At 32.8% G+C, this 13,302-nt stretch overlaps 1 pseudogene; it reads right to left on the minus strand.

The window, feature by feature from the left end:
- Nucleotides 1-3,555: 3,555 nt before the first annotated feature.
- Nucleotides 3,556-13,302, minus strand: part of LOC130854920 (nuclear receptor coactivator 7-like) — a 140,173-nt pseudogene continuing 130,426 nt past the window's right edge.

Raw genomic sequence — 13,302 nt, forward strand, 5'->3', positions numbered from 1 at the left:
TATTTGTTACAGACAGTGTATAAAGGAGTAAATTATCTATACCCCTGACATTAAAATAACCACTTTCAATATTAGGTTTTAATTCTAGTCTTTTCTTCTGGAAATTATATATAGATGTGTATGGATGCCTATATGAATGAAAACATTTAGGTCATTATCTGTTATTTCAAACACAAATTCAGGATGTTACCATTCTGACAAATTAATATTTTAAAAGTAATATATAATAATTGAGAAATTAGCAAAAACATTGAAAATAAAAAAGGAAAGAAAATTAATCAAAATTTTATTGTTTTGTGACAAATTACACCATTATTCTATTTATATATATTTGTGCATATATTCATAGTAGTTTTAAAATTTTGAATAACTATATATTTTCTTTAATACATGCTTGCAACAAACAATATACATAAGTATATAAAGGAAAAGTTAATTATTTCCCCTTCTCTTTAATACGGTGTTTCATAAAATAAATTTATAATATTTACTGTTACCTTTCCAAACATTTCTATATTTTTTACAAATCAATATAAAAAGGCACAGATAAGTACTATTCAGGGGTTTTTACTTATGATACCATATTGTATCCATTATTCTATAGCTTGCAGTTTTCATTTAACAAATATACATACTATGTAAAGTGATTTTCTCATATAAGTCAATAACATTTACCCACGTGAGTAAATATATTTGAAGACTTAATTCCAATGGAAGATAAAATTCCACCATCTTTCTGAACAATCTTTCTTTGATCATTAAACTATTGTTTGAAATTTATATTATTTATAACTTTTATAAACACAGTTGCAATGATCAATATGATGTACATGCGTTTTTTAAGTGGGCTTTGATTACTTTTTAAGACAGGCTTCTAGAACTGAAATTAATGATAAAAGACCATAAAGTTAAAAATATATCTTCATTCATATTTTTTATTGCTTAACAAGAAGAAAATTTGTATTCCCATAGTTTTAAATAGAATAACGTATATTTTTATATAGATTATGTTACTATTTTTATGTTTATATACAAATGTTTATTTTATAAACATAAAAACCATAAAACGTTTGGTTCATAAGACTTTTGGTCCACATCAAAAAGAAAAAAAAAAAAGGCCTTGATATTTGGTCCTATCCAAAACCATTTGGCATGGACCAAATATGTTCATGGATGTTTTAGGACCATATTTCAAGGACCAACTTTTTTGGCTGTGGACTAAATGTCTTACAGATATTTTGAACAGCACTAAATGTCTAACCATATAAATTTATACTTCCCTTTTAGAGATAGCCATGATTTTTATAACTATTATTTTACATACCTATGTACAATCACTTTTAAAAAGTATTTTATGGTTGTTATATGCAAAAGTCTAAAATTATTTGAGAAAATAATTACTATTTGTATATATAAATGCATATTTAAATTATATATTTTAATTTAAATTGATATAGATATAAACATGATCACAGATATTAATGCAAATACATATACACACATATATATCTAGTTTGCCACATTTTGAACAATTCAGGCATTAGGTGCACCTACTGGCATAGTTGAAAATCTGCTTATAATTTTTGACTCCTGGATGACTTAACTACTAGTTGCCTACTTTTTACCAGAAACCATACCAATAACATCAAGAGTCAAGTAACACATATTTTGTGTTATATGTATTACATACTATATTCTTACAATAAGGTAAACTAATGAAAAGAAAATGTTACTACGGAGATCAAACAAAAGAGAAAATACACTTACAGTACTGTACTGTATTTATCAATAATGTCAGTTTATGTCATTTGTTTATAAGATGAATCATCTGTCTATCAGTATTTACATAAATATTGTCATATAATACAAAAGTGTAGATGTTATACATATTACTAACACTAGACATCAAAAATGAAAAGGTAATGTGAAAAAGAAATTCATATTTATTTACATTTATGATTCATGCACTGATAACAAAAAACAGCAATATAATTGCTTTCTGGTAGCCTAGTGGAATTGATAGGATTGCTTCACTACCTAGCCTACATGCTAATGAATGCATCATTATAAACATTTTTAGGGCATACAGTATTACAGCCATATTTGTAATACAGTATTGGAAACATTACTACATTAAAAAAAACTTAACCTGTGATGATAGGCTGATATGCAGCTTCCCAGTTATGAGTGAGAGAGACATAAGGTACAGTAGTGTAATTCTTTGAAAACAAAGTTATAAAACTAATAAGCCTAACACATTATTAGTTTTATATTAAATATCACTCACCATATGCCTATGTAAGAATAGGCTATCCACTTCAATACAAGTCTTGTACCTGACGTTCTACCTGATGAAAGGATGCTGCTGATGACACAAAAATGTCTCATACGGTTCTAGCTGTACAGTCATTAGATTTTCACATGAAGACACTCACACACATATGCAACAGATAAGATACTGTATGGCATGATGATTATTGACTGTTCGTTAAGTGGAATAGGATCATCATAAAGGCTTCCCTCATTGTAGTCTTCACGTTGAGTAGGCTGAGGAGGAGGAGATAGAGAAGGGGTTGGTCTTGCTGCCTCAGGGGTGACAGAGGCAGAAGAGGTGGAAGAGGTGGAAAGAGAAGCGGGTGAGGCAGGCCCACTTGGTGTAAAATTGTAGAACTACATCATCATTTCTATCTGACCTTATTTGCTTTTTCATTTCTCTAAAAATGTTTCTATACAGTACCAATCTTTCTCCCACCATTCACTTCAGTTTCAGTGCCCATATCATAGAAAGGTCCATGTTGTAAAAGAAGTCAAATGCAGTCCTGAATAATCAAAACTTTTCTGCCAGATTGTGGAATGTCAATTTGTTTTCTGACACTGCTTCTTCTACATCCTTTTCCTCATTATCTGGCACTGGTTTGGAAGCACTCATCTCTAAGTTGTGTTCTGCTAATTCCTCTGGTGTCATGTCTATTACCTCTCGAATTTCTCCAAGATCTATATCTCGAAACACTTCAGCTCCCACCATTTTTTTAAATTGTATTTTATATTGGAGTATAGTTGATTAACAATGCTGTGTTAGTTTCAGGTGTATAGCAAAGTGATTCAGTTATATGTATGCACGTATCTATTCTTTTTCAAATTCTGTTCCTGTTTAGGTTATTACAAAATATTGAGTAGACTTCCCTGTGCAATACAGTAGCTCCTTGTTGGTTATCTATTTTAAATATAGCAGTGTGTACATGTCAATCCCAAACTCTCAATCTATCCCTCCCATTTTGCCATATTCAAAATCACACGATTTCCTTGATTAGCTCTGTTGTAAATTCTGTGAAGTCATGCACATCTGGACATGGTTTTCTCCAGCAAGAACTTGTTGTTTCAGGCTTGATGTTTTCATGGCTTGTTCTAACATCAATGGTATCCTCAGCGGTGTATTTATTCTAGATGTCTATGGTGCTCTATTGGGGTTCTCTTCCACAGCACTGCCAACTCTTTCCATAGAGTTGATGAGTTCCTTGTAACCCCCTGATCTAGGCACAATTACAGACATTGTGTTTAGGGGCAAGTAGACCACTCTTCAATGCCTTTGATGTTGAACTCATTGGGTTCTGGGTGGCCAGGGACATTGTCTAATATCAAAAGAACTTTAAAAGACAGTCCCTTACTGTCAAGGTACTTCCTGACTTCGGGACAAAGCATCAGTGGAACCAGTTCAGGAAAAAGTGTTTTCATTGTCCAGGACTTCTTGTTGTGCAAACAAAAGTCTGTCAGCTGGTGTTTAGCTTTTTCCCTCCGAGGCTTGGGAGTTAGCAGCTCTATAGATTAAGAGCAGTCTTTATCATAAACCTGACTGCCTTTGCACAAAACAGTAGAGTTAGTCTATTCCTTTGTGCCTTAAATTCTGCTTGCTTCTCTTCTTTCCTAAATGCTGTTTGTGGCATTTGTTTTTGTTTTGTTTTGTTTTGTTCAGAATAGGACATTTTCATCTTCATTAAATAACAGTTCAGGCAGATATCCCTTCTTCTTGATGATTTTCTTAAAGGCATCTGGGAACTTGTCTGCTGCCTCTTCATCAGCAGAAGCTGCTTCTCCTGCTATCTTGACATTTTTTAAGCCAAACCTCTTTCTAAAATTATCAAACCATCCTTTGCTGGCATTAAATTCTCCAGCTTAAGATCCCTCACTTATCTTGCTTTAAGTTGTCTTATAATGGCTTCAAAATTTTTATTGAATCATATTAAAAGTCTGTAGGTATGCCTTTCTTATAGCAATTCTATACTCACATAAAAGCTGTATTTTCAATATGAGATAAAAAGATATTTTGTCAAAAGTGCAAGGTTCTAGCTCTTCCTGGCAGCAAGAACTTCATGAATTTTCTTTTTTCACAGTGGTACTTATATTGGACTCATCTATCATGAAATGGCAGACAACCGCAACTCCACACCTTAATCTAAGGTACACATCAAGCAGTTCAACTTTTCTTGTAATGTTCTGGCTTTTCTCTGCATCTTGAAAGCATTTCTAGTATCACTAGTGGCAAATTGTTTGGGTCCTGCGGTGTTATTCAGGATCTAAGATATTGCACTAAACATGACCATGATTACAGTCACAAGGTGTTTTAAGCAGAGACACAATATTTATCACTGCAATAGCAAAAGGAGGTAGCTACAAAATTATTACAATAGTACAATATATATTATAGTTAATTTTATGCAGTTATAACTTAATACTGCCTCCTTGTTTAAGTTTCTCTTGACTGTGAATGTCTCCATGTATGGTCTGCAAGTGTTTGTGCACATTATTTTTGATAAATTTTAACTTTGTATAATAGATTTATGTATATTTTATGGTAGTAAATGATAAAATAAACTAGTATCTATGTATATTTTATACATCCATGATGTCCCTTTTTCTTATTTTTTTTTCAACATTTCTAGGCTATGCATTTCATCTGCAAGGTCTTTCACATTGTCACAAATTTCCAAAAATGTTTCCAATATGTTTATTGAAAAAAAAATCCACATTTGCATGGACCTGTGAAGTTTAAACCCATGTTGTTCAAGAGTTTGACTATATACTCTAAAAACTGGTTTATAATCAAATAGAGAACAGTAACCAGTAAAACAATTAATATAATTAATAAATGGCATTAGGGAAATTGACTTTTTATATGTATATATATATGCTTCATGATGAACAGAAATTAATTGGAAGTAGATTAATTATTTAAAAATAAATAAGCCAAAACCTGAAGAAATTAAAAGCCAATAATTTTATGATTTTTGCAGAAAACTGTATTTTCTTAAACAAGTTATAAAATGTAAAAAAATAGTAAAGGGAAATAGTGATATGTGCAACTACAGAAAAATTAAAAATTTAGATATAATTAAAAATCCCACTTGAAGTCATAAAATAAATGAGTTGTTGGAAAGATTATGAGAAACGCGTAGTTATTCACTTCTATGAGAGTACAAATTGTTATAACCAGCTTGGAGTATGATATGATAGTATCTAGTACAACTTACAAGGCACATACTCTAAGGCCTACTTAGGATTTCTACTAATTTTAAGAATTCTACTTTAAGCATCTATTTTAGGAAAGCACCCACTTGTGTGCCTGTGGAGTTATATAAAGCACAACTAGCATTTTATATGAAAAATTGGTAGAAATCTGTATGATGCAAAAACATGAATCATGAATGAGGTAGTAAAGTAATTTTGTCTTCATCTCTCTGTGTTCCTTTATCTTTATTTGATGAAGTTATTTTACTTTGAACATTTTTGCAAGACATTATTCTTTTCTGAATATTCTGAGTCACAAAATATACTCAATTAAAAAGTAAAAGAAACGATAGAAAGCTCAGTCTTGTAAAATAATAATTAAAAAACTCTCTGGTTGCATTATTTTCCAAACCTGAGTTCCACTCTGTAGTGAGTGGGGAGTGTCTACCCTGAGAACAAAAATCTTGTCAGGCTATTACTTCTTCCCTCTCCTTATTGCTCACCTTCACAGTTATTGCCCTCCTCCCTCTCCCCCCACCCACATTGTCCAAGAATGGAAGTCTAGGGATGGAATAAAAGGTGAGACATTAGAAGGTGTGATAAGTCTTCATAGACTGGTAATATATAAGCTAACATTTTCTTGTGTTGACCTAGAAGGTGTTAAAAGCAGACCCCTATCCTGGAGGGATAGTGTGGTTATCAGAGCAACCCTAGTACTGGGTATGTCTCACAGCAGTGCTCTTCCTGTGGATTATGCTCTTTTTCTCTGTGACTGCAACAAGTAATTTGTTGGCCTCCCCAGCTTTCCTCTGCTGAAGTCTGTTTTCTTTGCCAGGTGCACTTCATGGAAAGGCCTAGCATGACACCCTCCTGTGCACTATCCTCTCAGCCCCCAACCACTCTATGGAAAACACTAATATATTCATCCTTTACACTAAATAAAATCTAGTTTGAGCAGATCCCACTGAAGCAGAAAGATCTAATATGGCTTGTCAGTTGGCAGCTAGCTAGCCCATCTCTAGACCTATAGAGCTGTCAAGCAGAAATTTGACACCAGTCCATTGTATCCTAGAGGAAATGCATATGGACCTTTCCACAGGGGCCCCTTGAATCCCTGTCATTTCACTAGAGGTGATCAACTGGTGATCAACTATCCTACAAACTCATAGAATACCAGCAGCTATCTCTGGCAATCCTCCTCTAAAACTCACCTTCTATTAAACAGTAAATGATGAATTTGTTCTTAGTATGGGATTATAACATAAATAAGAACAGTTAGAAATAAAATGTAGTCTATTTTTCCATTACATGTATATAATAATGAAATGGAATTACTTAATTTAAAAGAATCAGTAAAGATAGGTACCAAAACCCAATTGTTTATGAAAACAGAAAATCTTTATTTTTGCAATGATATAATTTACAATTAAAATAAAAGTATTAATAGCTCTTATCTAGGGATAGACATAACTATGTGAAATTATAGAATGAATTAGAGGAAAATACAGCGATGGCTACATTTTAGTGACTATCACAGGGAAATGGAAGATAGTATTTGAGGCGGTGGTCAAATAAGTGGCTAATATGTATATACGTATTTTTTCTCACTTTTCTATCTTTATTCAATTGTAAATTTTAAAACTTGTTACATATGTTAAGATTTTGTATAAAATATATTTGCAAGATTATGTTTTTCTGTATTTAACTCTAATTTGTTTCATTGCTTTATTTTAAAGGTGTTTTTAAGAAAAGAGATGGTAGAGATAGTGAAGGGAAATTAAAGTGAAGGATGATCCCTGAAAACAAGCAAGAGGATAAGGTCCATACCAAAACTGAGGAAGTGATTTTTCCTTCATCATGAGGAGGGACACCTTCATTTATGTTTGTCTGGTTTGACTTGGTTTAGGTGAGATGGATGCAAATATTATCTATTATAGGTGTGCAATTGAGGCATATTAATTCAGTAATACTTGTTTTTCCTTTTAATGCATTTCTTCTGCAAGTCTCACTGCAATTTATCTGTTTCAGGTCACTGGGTAAGAGCAATTTAAGTAGTAGCAGACAATATCTGTGTGAAAAACAATGAACATACTCTGCTGTGAACCAAAAGTAAGTGAATGTCTTTCAAATACTGTATGATATCACTTATATGTGGAATCCAAAAAATACAACAGACTAATAAATATAACAAAAAAGAAGCAGACTCACAGATAAAGAGAACAAACTAGTGCTTACTAGTGTGGAGAGGGGAGCAGGGAGGGGGAAGATAGGGGTAGGAGAGGAAGAGGCACAAACTATTTTGTATTAAATAAGCTACAAGGATATATTGTACAACACAGGGACTATAACCAGTATTTTATAATAACTGTAAATGGTATATAACCTTTAAAAATTGTGAGTCATTATATTATAAAACTGTAACTTACATAATATTGTATATCAGCTACTTCAATTTAAAAAAATTACCCTCCACCAAAAACAAAATAGGCGAATGTCTTTTAGGACAGTTGCATTATCCAAAATTTTAAATCCACCTTTCTTGACACCTTGTAGAAGGAAGGGCAGTTATGGCACTCTGTGGTCAGTGTTTCCCCTGGTTAATGGTATAAATATTGAGTGCTACAGTCTTGATAGTGTGTGATTCTCAAAGACTATGCAAAATATTTGCTTATTCATTTTATTCATTTTGCACAAAAATCTGTATGTTCCTGTCACATACTTTCATGTTTTGCTTTTCCCTAAGTATAACAATGCCTTCAGTTTTATCCCAAGGGCTGAGGAATCTTTTTCCTTGTTCACAGTCTAAGAAACTGGTTTGGAGAAAGGTTTATATGCAAACATTTTAATGTAATTCATTTACTACTCATCATACATTAACATATTGCTTCATATAATTCAATCTCATTGTATGCATATTGTATTTGGTTTTCTATTTAATCCTTAGTGTACTTTGAAAATTTAATCTCTTTATGCATTTAAGAGAATGAAATCAATATTATCAACCCATTTAAATATGCTTTTCCTTTAGTTATTCTTAAAGATCTTGGGCGCGGGGATGATTATGAGAACTTTCTCGGTTTTGTAAAAACCTTGGTGGATTTCCTTTTCCATCAGCATTTTGAAGGCAATAAAATTTGAATTAGATATTGAGTGCAAGCAGCTGATTTCATTTGTAGACCTTAGATAATCAACCTATCTACATTTATTTCCTCTGATCATAAAGTTAAAGAAGACTAATAAACTCAAAGAAATGTAGTGAATATTAATAGAATAGTGTTCAAAAGGCAGTTTGTGGTATTGTGTGTAAGCAGAAATTTTTCTTATTCCTGAAAGGAGATATAACTTGTAAAACATAATTTGGATATTTCTTGATAGGACATATAAGAGGAATTATAATACTTCCTTATATTTATCTACAAGAGTTAAGTACCAAGTACTTTTTAGATAATATTGTGTTTTATAGCTTTATTATTTTTTTGTTGTTGTTGCATGGTTGTTCTTTGAAGAAAAATTTGGAAAAAAACATACTGGAAATCCTAAGGAATAGAACCTTAGGATGCACTGCCCAGCTATAACTACTGATTCAATCACATTTATTTTTAAGACATTTACCTGATTTTTCCAAATTGAATGTCTTAAAAATGTACCTCTTGAAAATGATTTTATTACATTTAAGAAATATTTATAAAAAAATGTAATGATGACACTAATTGCAGGTTAAGAGCTTATAACAATCTCTAAGGCAAAAATGAGCAAGAGTGGGGTGGGTGATGGTGGAAGGAAGGAGGAAGAGAAAGAAAGGGTGAGAGAAGAAAGGAGGAAAGGAAGGAAGGAGGGAGGGAGGAAGAAAAGAAAGGAAAGAAAAGGAAAGGAAAGGAAAGGAAAGAAAAGAAAAAAGAAAAAGAGAAAGAGAGAAACTTTTTAATACAGCCAAGAATTGACAATGCTATTTAGGAAAGATGTCTTCTATAGCATCACTGATTTAACATGCAGCATTTGGAATTAGACACTGTCTTAAAGCCACTGAAGGCATTAGTGACCCTTTATTGAGTCTATAATAAAGAGTACTAAACATCATCTGAGTCCACACCCCAAAGCATCAAGTTACAATGCTCTAAAAGCATTTGGCATATTTTTATTGATTTGTAGACCATGGAAATAATGACAGACAGAAAGAGATTCTGCAGAGATTTGAATACATTTATTGTGGCTCTTGACAGTTGTCTGATAACTTGACTATCAAGCGGGGCTTGGGGGCCTGTTAGTGGCAAAGCTGTGGAAAAAAGCAAGTCACTTTATTTTAAGCTACTGGAAACTTTAATGGTGTTGGACTGCTAGTGCGTTAACTCATCTCTACCACAAGTTTTCACTCTACTAAACAAGAAGAAGATACTGTGGATTCATGTAAGATCAAAATAATAAATCCAAGTGATTCTTTTCTATTTTTCAAAGGCTCTGGGAGTTATTTTGCACAGAAGAGAATTCCTAAGAAGCTGCAAACCAAAGAAGGGTTTTAATAAAACAAAAACAAAATCCCTGAGCTTTACAGCCAGGTCAAATTGAATATTAAGTAATTTTATTTTTAAAATACCAAGGACAAATGTTGCATGTGAGCACTGTAATGATAATAATATAAATAGTAATTGTAATAGATCTCACATTTATGGGGTCATCATACAGATATTGTACAAAATGTTTTATGTGTATTTTCTCACATTTTCCACACAACTCTATGAGGTAGATTTAGTCATTATCTTCCTCCATAGATTATAAAACTCAGTCATAAAAAGATTAAGTATCTTGAAGAACAGATCCAATGAGCAATAGCTCTGTGATCTGAACCCAGAGAATTTAACTCCAGAGCCTATTCCTTAAAACACTTTCTCCAAATCTGATTAATTTAAATTAAATGAGGCACAGATTAATGCAGAGACATTACATTGGACATTATTAGGAGGAAGGATTACATTTTGGAAACATTCTTTGTAACTTTCCATTCCCTGTATTCTAATTTACCTCCTATTTCCTGTCTTCTACAACTTTTACTTTTGTCCCAATAGTGGTTAACTGTTATTTTGCTATTTTTATTCTGGTCCTGAAACAGAAAATATTTTACTTTGCCATCTTCTGGTTGTTAACAAAATTTTAGAAATGGGTACCTGATTGAAATAAAAAGATGTTTATTTGGGGTTTGTTAGGATTGCAGCCTGGGAGACACAGATTTAAGAGGCACTTGAATTATGTCCCACTGAACTACAAAATGAGGGAGGCTTGTAAAGGCAAAAAGTTGCAAGGTTACAGTTATTTACATGAGTTGCTTATCAAGAATTAGAATTGGAGCTGGCAAGAAGTAAGGGTGCCGGTTAAATAAGGATTAATTTGGGTTCGTACTGGTTGCAGTAACAAGAGGAAACCTTGAGATCATAAGCTTGCAGGTGGCAGGTGGTGTCCTTGGGCCAAGTACAGTTCAGAGTTCAAGTTCTCAGTGGGGCAGAGAGGTATCTGAGACCAGATGCACAATGACCACCCGACTCCATTTTTGTATGCCTGCAGTATGATTGCTCCATTATAATTTTCATTAGTCATCAAGGTTAACTAGGTAACTGAGGCAATGAAGTAGAAAATGCTCATACTATAAGATACAATATTCAATACAAATAGAATATGAAATAGTCACAAAGAGATTAATATCTTAAAGGAAAATTTAGGCTCAAAGGACAGGCACGATGCCATATGTTATTAATCTTTTTCATGGCATTGTAGTCAATTCAACAAGTAACACTATATTGAGATCCAAAGGAAAGATAGATAGGGGAGACAGAGATGGGAATATGAGTCCTATTACTGACTGGTAAAACAATTTGCTTAGATCTCTCGTGGCTACAGTGGCTTGTTCATACTTCACCCATACAAAAGTGTCTTTTCTTTGCACAGACATTGACAGAACTAGAGGCCTGCCAGCCTTGTGCCCAGCACAGTGGTGACATGGGATTTAGATTTGGACGGTGGGAAATACCAAAGTAGGGAGAGGAAGGAAGGGGCTGAGAGACACCTTCACAGTGTCTTCTTTAAAAGCACCCATCAGGTGATGCCTTAGAGGACCAGGACAGGGAGGGTGGGACGGAGTCACGGGAGGGAGGGGATATGGGGATATATGTATAAATACAGCTGATTCACTTTGGTGTACCTCAAAAGCTGGTACAAGAGTGTAGAGCAATTGTATTCCAATAAAGAGCTTAAAAAAAAAAAAAAAGCTCCCATCAGATAATGTGCTGTTTCCCCAGAGGAAAGTAGAGTATGTGTGTGTGTGTTTAATTTGGCAGATGGTGACAGTGGCGTAGGACAAAAGGCTAGTACTTTTGGCACTCTTATCTGAAACAGGAAGAATTAGGAAATTATATCCCTCATATTATTTGCTTTTTAGGGTAGACAGTAGCTTAATATAATCATATAAAATATTCTCATTTTATAATGTTTACAACATATGCAAATATATGAAAAATATATCTGTGATGTTTTATTTTTATTTCTGTGACATCTCTATAATACTTTTTATATTATTATTTTAACAGAAAAATATAACATTGTTCCTTCACATCATCTTAGTTTTTTCTCATTTTTTAAAAAATCAAGTTATTGTGTGTGCAATATTATTCGGATTATCTTGTCTCTTCCTCCTTCTATTTCTCAATCTCTCTCTCCCTCACACACACACACACACACACAAACACACATCATGATGATCTTTTCATGATATTACATCTTACTTTCCAGTGCTTTCTTCATTTCTGCATTCATAAACCATTACACAAGTTTTACTGAAACCCCATTGCAAGGACATTTGATTTCTTTCTGTTTTTCATTCCTGTCCTCACTCATTGGAACTGTCCGTCTTCTTAAACTTAAACTTCTTAAACTTGAAACATACTGCTTGGTATCACCTTATGATTAAGTAACTTTTCATAAATATATTGGCCATTTGGATTTCCTTCTTGTGCAATGCCTGTTCACATCTCTTGCTCATTTTTCTTTTGGCTTTTCTGCCATTTCTTACTGAATTCTAGATGTAAACTTTTTGTCTTAAATACTGGCTTTGACTCCATAGCTTCCTTCTTTATCATGTCATTTAATAGACAGCTTTTAGGAATTTTAATGTAGTCCATTTGAGCAATTTTTAATACTTTAATGGTTAATCATTTTTAGGAAATCTTTGTTTATTTCCACTTCATTAAGGTATTCTTTTATGTTTTCTTCTAGAAGGTTTATTGTTTTGCTGCTCTCACAAGTGGCCTAGAACTATTTTCTGTGTAGGATCTGTTGTAAGAATTAAGTTTATTTATCATTATTATGGCTATTTGTCCACGTGTGTATTCAATTGATCTAGCACCCAATATTAAAGACAACATTTTCCACTGTCTTAAGCCACCTTGGTCACAAACTAGTGCTAGATGCTATTTCTTGATTCCACACCAGATCTTTTCTCTGCCTTCTCCCCCAAATTAGTACAGCTTTAATATAAATCTTTTTTAATATAAATCTTGATGTTAAGTGATGAATTTCTTTCCACTTTGCTCTTCAAGTGGATATGAGAGATCATTGACCCTTTGCGTTGCTAATAAATTTTGAAATTTTCATTTCAACTGCCATCATAAAACATTTGAGATTTTTATTGGAATTTCATTAAATATTTTAGGGAGTGCTAATATGTTTAAAACATTAAGATAACTATTTCATAATATAATATGTCCCTCCATTTTTCTTTCTTTATTAATGTTTTTGGTAATGTTTTAAATTTTATTT

Source organism: Hippopotamus amphibius, chromosome 6, assembly GCF_030028045.1.
Source record: "Hippopotamus amphibius kiboko isolate mHipAmp2 chromosome 6, mHipAmp2.hap2, whole genome shotgun sequence".
In the NCBI taxonomy this organism is placed as follows: domain Eukaryota; kingdom Metazoa; phylum Chordata; class Mammalia; order Artiodactyla; family Hippopotamidae; genus Hippopotamus; species Hippopotamus amphibius.